Raw genomic sequence first — 9,660 nt, forward strand, 5'->3', positions numbered from 1 at the left:
ATTTGAAGGCAAAGGGAAACAGAATCTAGTCTGCAAACTGAAGAAAAGTCTCTACAGCCTGAAGTAGGCGTCGAGACAATGGTATAAGAAGTTTGATTCATTCATAGTAGATCACGAGTACACAAGAACAGGAGCAGACTAGTGTGTATATTTCCAAAGATTTTTGGATGAAAATTTCATCATCCTACTGTTATATGTTGATGATATGCTAATCATCAGAGAAGATATTGCTATGATCAACAAGTTGAAAAAGGACTTGTCGCAGTATTTTGACATGAAGAATTTAGGCCCAGCACAGTAGATTTTGGGCATAAAGATTGTTCGTGACAGGAAAACCAAGAAGATATGGCTGTCACAAGAGAAATATATTGAACGAGTGATTGAAATGTTTAACATGAAAGATGCCAAGCCAGTCAGCACACCACTGGCCAACCATTTCAAGGTGACAAAGCGTTTGTGTCCCACGACTAACTCTAAAAGGAAAGAAATGAAGGCAATCCCTTATTCTTTTACAACAGGGAGTTTGATGTATGCAATAGTGTGTACCTGGCTGGATAGAGCTCACACAGTTGGCGTTGTGAGCAGATTCCCCACCAATCCAGGAAAGGAGCATTGGGAGGTAGTCAAATGGATTCTTCGGTACTTGAAGGGAACTTCAAAGATGTGTCTATGTTTTGGGGGAGCTAAACCAATTTTGGAGGGTTTTACAGATGCTGATATGGCGGGAGATCTTGATGGTAGAAAGGCTACATCAAGATTTCTATTCACTTTTGCAGGGGGAGCTGTTTCATGGCAGTCCAAACTACAAAAGTGTGTTGCTTTATCTACAATAGAGACAGAGTACATTGCTACTGCAGATGCTGGAAAGGAAATGTTGTGGTTAAAGCAGTTTCTCTAAGAATTGGGTCTACAGTAGGAAGAGTACAAGGTACATTGTGCTAGTCAGAGTGAAATTGATCTGAGCAAGAATTTCGTGTACCATTCTCGCATAAAGCACATTGATGTCCGGTATCATTGGATACGAGAAGTGATGGAAACACAGTTGATGAAGCTAGTGAAGATTCACACAGACAAGAATCCTTCTGACATGATGACCAAGGTTGTCACCAGAGACAAACTGGAAGTTTGCAAGAATCTAATCAGGATGGATTTCAAGTAAGAAGTTAGTTATCCATATAGGCATAGAGGAGGAGAATTGTTAACTCCAGCCCACATGGAGTAGTTGGAGGTTGGAGGTTGAGTCTCCAAGTCAAGAAGTAGAAGAGAGATTGCAGGTGAAGCTAACCCAATAACTCCTTTCACTTGACTTTGTTCCCTCTTTTTTATGTATAAATAGAGGCTTAGAGGAAGAGAAGAACAACACAAAAAAGAAGGCAACACAGAGTATATGTATCTATGAGGTGAGAGTGCTATAGAGAGAGAGTGTGTGTGAGGTGTGTGAGTTGTAACTCCCTCTGGGAAAAATTCTATAGTGGATATTTGTCCCGTGGACGTCGGCAATTACCGAACCGCATAAATATCTTCTCTTCTTTCTATGTGTGATTGATTTTCTGGAGTGTCTTGATCTTAACACTTCGTTGCCCTTATCCCAGTCTTGAATTCATCTTGTAAAAGCTTCCAATTTGTTGGTTGGTCTGTAAATTACGGTAAACACACAACTGGAATGCCCAAAACCAGACTCTCTAATGTAAAATTCCAACCACAATGAGTCACGAAACATCCCACATAAGGGTGAGAAAAAACCTCGACTTGGGAACACCATGGCTCTATCAAACCTTGTTTTTCCAATTTTTCTTTGCAACTTAGTTTGTCTTCTTGTTTCTCACTATCTACTAAAGCTCTTAACATCCACAAGAATGGCTAATTGCTTTCCAGTAACCGACGTGCAATCTCTTCAATTTCTTGCAATGGCAAATTAAAGAAGCTTCCGAACGAAATGTACACGACTAATGATTGGAGCTTCAAATCCAAGCACTCCACATAATCCCTTGATTTTTGTAATAGGTCGCCCCAAAAAGCATTATCAGACAGATCTTCTCAATCTAAAAATGCTGATGGAACTAGCGGACCTATTGCAATCAGGTTGTGCTTCCCAATAACCCTTAATGCCTTGGATTCCAATTCATCAAAAGTGTTGACTAGTATTTTTAACTTTTGTATCAAGTGCATCTAGCTGTTCTTTTAATGCCGGTAATCCAACACTAAATGTATTATAAGGAAGCATGAATCTGGGAACATCACGACTAGTGAGCTTTCCTAATTCGGGTAATTCAATAGCACATGAAGGGTGATCGCAAATTTTCTTAACCAAATCACCATAGCCATTAAAATAATAGAAATACAGAGCGAAAATAGTGGCAGGTTGAACCCAAAGAGGCGCGGAGGGAAGGTTGAATTCATGAGCAACTTCAGTTACCCATGGAAGGAGCATTGCATAGACCACACCTGTTATAAGGAAGCCTTCCTCAGAGTTGGCCTTGATGAGTTCAAAGAGGGCTTTGGAGCCATGACACTTGTTTTCAGACCTGAAGTGTTCATGATTATCACTCAACTTGAATCCATCGTCGTATCCATCGGAGAAGGAAACGAAGTTTAGGCCAGCTAGGGTTTGAGAAGAAGCTTTTGTTATGCGATTATGGGCAAAGACACTTGAGAGTATGGTGACCTTGACACCCATTCTTGTTAGGGTTGAGGAAGAAATCTGTAAAATCTGTAATCTGATCCGGTCTAGTTCAATCTGATAGGTTTGGATTGATTTTTTGAATCTGTAGTTCGGTTCCAGTTTGAAAAATTAAAAATCCATAGTCCATAAATCGGTTCGGGATTGAACCCTACAATTCCGGATTGGAACTGATCCAAACCGTATACAAATAACCTATATTTATATTATACACCATCCCGCATAGTATCTTCTTTTATTGCTTTTGTTTGTTAGTTTTTAGCTTTAATTTGTAATGGTCTAAATACTTATAGTTGAACTAGTTTTCTTATGATTGTTTAAATTCTAGAATAATCTGTCGCTATTATGGAAAGACATGTTGCTATTATGGAACTCATATGATGCTATGTTTTTGTTTTTATGAAATTAAAATGTTCTACATTTTTTTTGTTATTTAATTATATGAATCTGTGGTCCTAAATCGATCCAATCCGTGTTTAAATAGATTGATTCAGATTAGTTCCATGATTTAAACGGATTGGATTGGTTCCAATTTTTCAAGAACTGTAGATAACGTATTGGTCATGATTTTACCCCAATCCGGACCATGCTCGCCCATAATTCTTATGAGGTTCTTGGCCAATTGGATAGCTGGATTTAAGGCTCCTTGAGTTGGAAAAGAAACGAGGACTATAGGCTTTTTTGGAAAGTGGGTTAGTAGCCAAAATCATCTTTTCACCTATTTTAGATCACATCATCTCGCACACTTTTTATATGTTTTTTCAAAAAAAAAATAAAAAATAAAAAAAGTCAAAAAATTAACTTTTAACCATCTTTCCAAAACAATCCTATGTGAATACGCACCATGATGGGTAATCAATTGAATAAGAAAATGTTCATTTGGATTGAAGAAATTTATGTATAGAGTTCTGTTGAGTGAAGAAGATGGTATATATGGGTTGAGATGGGAAGTTATTCATCAATCTTGGGACACCACTAGATGGTACCCTAATGGTTCATTTAAGATGTTTATTGGTTTCTTAACTTTTTGGCTATTTTAGTTTAGGGTTAAAAATCTCGTTTAGGATGACCTTTTTGACTTTTTTATTTTTTATTTTTGTGAGAGAAAAAATAAAATGATTATGGTTTAGATGTGTCATTTTGTCTTATTAGTTTTTTAGCATATTTTGTCATTTTGTTACTATTTTAGCCAACAGCAATGTTAGGTATCATGAAAAGTCTTTCATGAAAATGATCATGAAAGATTTGTGACCTTTGGATTACACTTAGAATAAAGCACCACACACTAATCAAGATAATCTAAAGGTCACAAATTTTTCATGACCATTTTCATAAAAAAAATTTCATGATCCCTAACATTTCTCTTTAGCCAAAAAGCCTAAAACTTCTTCATGCCAAACAAGGTTGTGAATGGTGAAGGAGGTGTGGTTCACGATTTTACTTTGAATAATTTGGGAATATGAAGGGATATGGTAAATTGTGAGTAATAAGGAGCAAAATATGTCAAGTCCGAAGAATACCAAATAATTTTTAGTTGTAATTATGGAGTATTTTGAGAAGCTGGTTAAAAGTTAATTTTTTGATTTTTTTTTTATAAAAAAAATATGTATAAAAATGTGAGAAGTAATATGATCTAAAATGAATTAAAAGTTTATTTTTTATTTTTAACTCTCTTCCCAAATAGGGCATGTGTAATGACGTGTGGGATGACGCTTGTTTGGGTCTTTTTTTTATATAAAAAAATTGTATTTGAAATTTGAAAGTGCAATTTGGTTAAGTTGTTATCAACAATAATATGTTTAATTGATGAGAAGTTATTGGTTACTTTTGGATTATCGTTAGATCGTGTTTTAATATATTGTTATCGGTGAAAATATTGAGATTCATGAATTTAGGTTATATAATTAAAAAATATAAAAAATTATAATAAATTGTGATTGATAAGAAATATGGTCACGTAAGTCTTATTGTACCAATTAATAATTTTTCAAAACGGAGGCAGTTGAAGAGTATTAATTGATTTTGAAAAGGGCGGTCCCGAATATAAATGCTAGTGTCTATCAGAGAATGTGTTGTTTTTGAAAAAAATTATTGATTGATTATATTGATTATATTTATTGATTGACTGATTATATTTGAAAAATTATTGATTTAAGAGTGTCATGTAGTCATTTTTCTTACAAGTAACAATTCATTATATTTTTTTATGTGTGCCAATTACTTAATATAAATTTATAAGTCCTATTATTTCTATCAATTACAACACTGTTACAGTATTTCAAGACTAACCAATAATTTCTCTATTTTTGGTATGCATAAAATAAGTAATTGATTGATTTATTGATTTATTTAAGTCATATTACTTCTCCATTTTTTATATGTTTTTCTGTAATAAACAAAAAAAAATTCAAAAATACGTCATATCCAAAATAAGCCAGTGTATTACTATAGTATACAAGTGTCTTGTATATTTGACTATTATTAATGAAAAAATTTTGTTATTTTAATGTAAAAATTCAATATATTTTTTAGACTCAAATGATATGATAATTTATTAAAGTGTTTAAGGTAAAAATTATATATATATATATATATATATATATGTAGTTATTAATCAATCATTTTAAATACACATTATTAAATTTAAAAAGTACGCTGGTATATATATTTTTCCTAATAAAAGTTAGTATATTTGTTTTAGGTGTCAAACCCAACCCCGTTTGGACAAGCTATTTTAACACATAAGCCAAAAAAAATCATTTTAAATTATCACATTATTTTGTTTATCTTTATATACAAATTTTTTTTGTTTTAATAAAAAATTAAAAAATCAATTCTAAAATCATACCAACGTGCCCCGCATCCACAACAATCATCAAACATTAATATATGAAATTTTTATTGATAAATTTCATTTAGAAATGTTTTAATTTAATAAGTTCATGAATTTTTTTTTTTAACCCGTTTAGTTTCATGTATCTATAGTTTATTTCATAAAGTCTTTTTTCTTGATTTACACTAATCAAAGGATAAAAAAATTTCATGATGCATTTGATAATTTTTTTCATGATTCCTAATATTATTCTTAATATTGATATTTAGGCCTCGTTTGGGAACATGATTTTTTAGTAACTTTTTAACTTTTTAACTAAAATGTGATGTAAAAAAAATTAGTATGTTTGAGATATTTTTTGGCTTTTTACAAAAAAATGTGCAAAAAGTAGAGAGAAAAGGGAATCTTTGACTTTTTGGTATAGGTTGTTGACTTTTTGATTTTTTTAGTAATTTTTTGATTTTTTAGATAAAATGGACACTTGCCAAACGAGACCTTAATGTTCATATTTAATATTGGAAGAGGAGAGATAAGGGAATGGACCAAGGCATAGGCAATTTAATACACAAATTAAATAACATTGATGCCATTATTTTATATTATTAGATAATGCGAATATATTTTGAATTGACAACATATTAAAAATAATGTGAACATTATCTCTCATCCGATGTAAACGCTCACAACATCTTTCTGAAAAATTCTCTTTCATCTAATGTAGTGATGTGAATATTCATAACATGTGAACCTTCTTATTTTTAATTAACAACACATTAAAAATAACGTTCATTATATTTTTAATTGATAATACATTCTTATTCACAACATGTAGTGATGCGAACATTCTCTCTCATCTAATATAGTAATATGAACGTTCACATTCATATGTTGTAGTATGAATATTCACGTTATGTAATCGACAACGCAATGACAAAAAAGTCATTTCAAGTTAAGGCTTGTGGTTGTGTAATTTGATGCAATGCTAATGTGAGCCGTAACATCACCTTTATCACAATGTCATCTGATGTAAACATTCACATTCACGTCATTAATAAAGACCCATGTTTTATTTTTTTGTGTAATAGATATCAAAATTAAATAGTGACGTGTAGTTAATGCATTTTTTTGGAGAGAAGATATAATGAAAATCAACATTAAATATCAACATTAATGGGGGCAGGAAAGATTTAGAGTGTTTTGGTCTTCTTACCTCAAAGAGGACCTAATAAAATAGTTAAGAAGAATAAAAGTTAGATGGAATAAAACTTTTAAAAAGGCGATTTATCAAAAAAGCTTCCTTAATACATTCAAGGAAACAACCCAAAAAAAAAAAATTTGAGAAATATTTTGAACATTTTTTAACTAAACAAAAAGGAGTATATACCAAAAAAATTATCAAACATTCTACACATCATTCATATGGAGGTGGAACTTTCAAATCACACCGAACCTCCACTCATATAATATTGTGTAGAATAGTTAATAAGTCAGTGCAGACGATCAAATATAATTTTTTTCAGAACTCCAAATTTAATTTTACGTTTCAATTTGAAGATTAATTGCTTGAATTTATTTTTCTTTTCCAAAATGTTTCAGTCACAGCTTTATATTAATGTTTGCTTGATAAGTTCGAATTTCTTATTTTTGTTGCTTACATATAGCCTAATTAGATGATACTCCTGTTTTGTTATATTCAATTTCTCCTTTTGTCCCCATTACAGGATCATATATCCTACTTGTTTTTCCTCTTAATGAGTTTCATATTCTTTATTTTGGTTACTAATTAACTAAACTTTTCTGCTGTCTATCTTGTATGAGTTCCTCAAATTCCAAAATTTAAAAGCCATGTGCTATCAATACTAAAAAATTATTGATTTAGCTGACTCAAATTTGAACCATGCGACCAACAAACAAAGAAGCAGAACAGTTGAAACTTGGAGAAGCCACATCAGCCCCTACAAATTGAGTCACTAATACCAAACCTATAGAAGTTAATCAAAACGAGGGGAAACAAAATAATAAATGGGAAAATTAAGGAGGGAAAAAACAGAGAAGACTATGCAAATAATTTTATTGAATGCACTATAAAACCTTCTAAATAAAAAGAGAAAAGTCAGGGATCATGAAAAATTTATCATGAAAATGATCATGAAAAATTTATGATCCTTGGATTACCTTAATTAGTATGTAGTTTTTTATTCTAAGTGTAATCTAAGGGTCACAAAGCTTTCATGATTATTTTCATAAAAATTTTTTCATGATACCTAGCATTGCTGAAATAAAAGTGATACAATATACAAACACATTAATTTTTATTTCCTTACAAGAACAAGAGAAAAAAAAAAAAATATATATATATATATAGAATCACACATGAAGAAATCTTACACACAAATACAACTGTTAAGATGAAAATGTTAATCTAACTAAAAACCATCTTCAATCTCGTCCACAAATGCCCTAAGATTCTTGTGAGACGATCCACCTTCCTTCACAGCTTCCTTCGCCAAATACTTCCATTTTTCAGCATTCTTCCTTATTTCTTCTCCAATCTCTCCATCTCCCATAACCAATTCAATGCACCTCTTGATCTCATCACCTTCAACTATTCCTTCATCATTCTTCGTTGCCCTTAACCCCGTCTTGAATTCGTCTTCTAAAAGCTTCGCATTTGTTGGTTGGTCTGTAAATTGCGGTAAACACACAACTGGAATGCCCAAAACCAAACTCTCCAATGTAGAATTCCACCCACAATGAGTCACGAAACATCCCACGGAAGGGTGTGAAAGAACCTCCACTTGGGAACACCATGGCACTATCAAACCTTGTTTTTCCAATTTTTCTTTGCAACTTAGTTTATCTTCTTGTTTCTCACCGTCTGCCAAAGCTCTTAACACCCACAAGAATGGCCGATTGCTTTCCAGCAACCCATGTGCAATCTCTTCCATTTCTTTCAATGGCAAATTAAAGAAGCTTCCAAACGAAATGTACACGACTGAAGATTGGGGCTTCGAATCCAACCACTCCACATAATTCCTTGATTTTTGTAATAGGTCGCCCCCAAAAGCATTATCAGATGGATCTTTTCCATCTAAAAATGCTGATGGGACTAGCGGGCCTATTGCAATTAAGTTGTGCTTCCCAATAGACCTTAATGCCTTGGATTCCAATGCATCAAATGTGTTTACTAGTATTTTTGGGTTAACTTCGGCATCGAGTGCATCTAGCTGCTCTTTAAATCTCGGTAATCTAAAAGTAAATGTATTAGAAGGAAGCATGAAAGTAGGAACATCACGACTAGTGATCTTTCCCAACCTGGGTAATTCAATAGCACACGAAGGGTCATTGCAAATTTTCTTAACCAAATCACCATAGCCATTAAAATAATAGAAATACAGAGCGAAAATACTGGCAGGTTGAACCCAAAGAGGAGCGGAGTGAAGGTTGAATTCACGAGCAACTTCGGCAGCCCATGGAAGGAGCATTGCATAGACCACACCTGTTACAGGGCAGCCTTCCTCAGAGCTGGCTTTGATGAGTTCTGAGAGGGCTTTGGAGCCACGACGCTTGTTCTCGGACCTGAAGTGTTCGTGATTATCACTCAATTTGATTCCATCGTCATAGCCATCGGAGAAGGAAACGAAGGTTAGGCCATCTGGGGTTGTAGAAGAGGCTTTTGCCATGCGATTTTGGGCAGAGACACTTGAGAGTATGGTGACCTTGACACCCCTTCTTTTGAGGTTCTTGGCGAATTGGATTAATGGATTTATGACTCCTTGAGCTGGGAAAGAAATGAGGACTATGTGAGTATGCACCATGTTGGGTAATCAGTGGAATGAGAAAATGAGTCTGTTTGTTTTGATTGATGAAACTTGTGTGTATTGACTTCTGTTGAGTGAAGTAAATTATATATATGGATTAGATTGAGACTGTGTATGACGTTTGGGATGACGTTTGGGATGACGTTTTTTTTTAAAAATTTTATTAGAAAATTCAGAGTGCAATTTGGTGGAGTTGTTGGATAAATGTCGACATTGCTCTGACTATTATTATTTATTTTATTTTATTTTATTTTATTTTATTATTATTTTTTTTTGGAACGTGCTCTGACTATTTGGATGAATGAACATATTCTGCTATTAAAAAA

General features: G+C 33.0%; 2 pseudogenes across 1 annotated transcript; both read right to left on the reverse strand.

Moving 5' to 3' along the window:
* Positions 1-1,566: 1,566 nt before the first annotated feature.
* On the reverse strand, positions 1,567-3,492 carry LOC114261746 (crocetin glucosyltransferase, chloroplastic pseudogene; annotated as a pseudogene).
* Positions 3,493-7,811: 4,319 nt separating this feature from the next.
* On the reverse strand, positions 7,812-9,394 carry LOC114316215 (crocetin glucosyltransferase, chloroplastic pseudogene; annotated as a pseudogene). Its single transcript, XR_014333364.1, has one exon. The product of XR_014333364.1 is annotated as a crocetin glucosyltransferase, chloroplastic pseudogene (transcript).
* Positions 9,395-9,660: the final 266 nt, after the last annotated feature.

The sequence above is a fragment of the Camellia sinensis genome, chromosome 6 (genome assembly GCF_055761805.1).
Source record: "Camellia sinensis isolate YWXY chromosome 6, ASM5576180v1, whole genome shotgun sequence".
Lineage (NCBI taxonomy): Eukaryota > Viridiplantae > Streptophyta > Magnoliopsida > Ericales > Theaceae > Camellia > Camellia sinensis.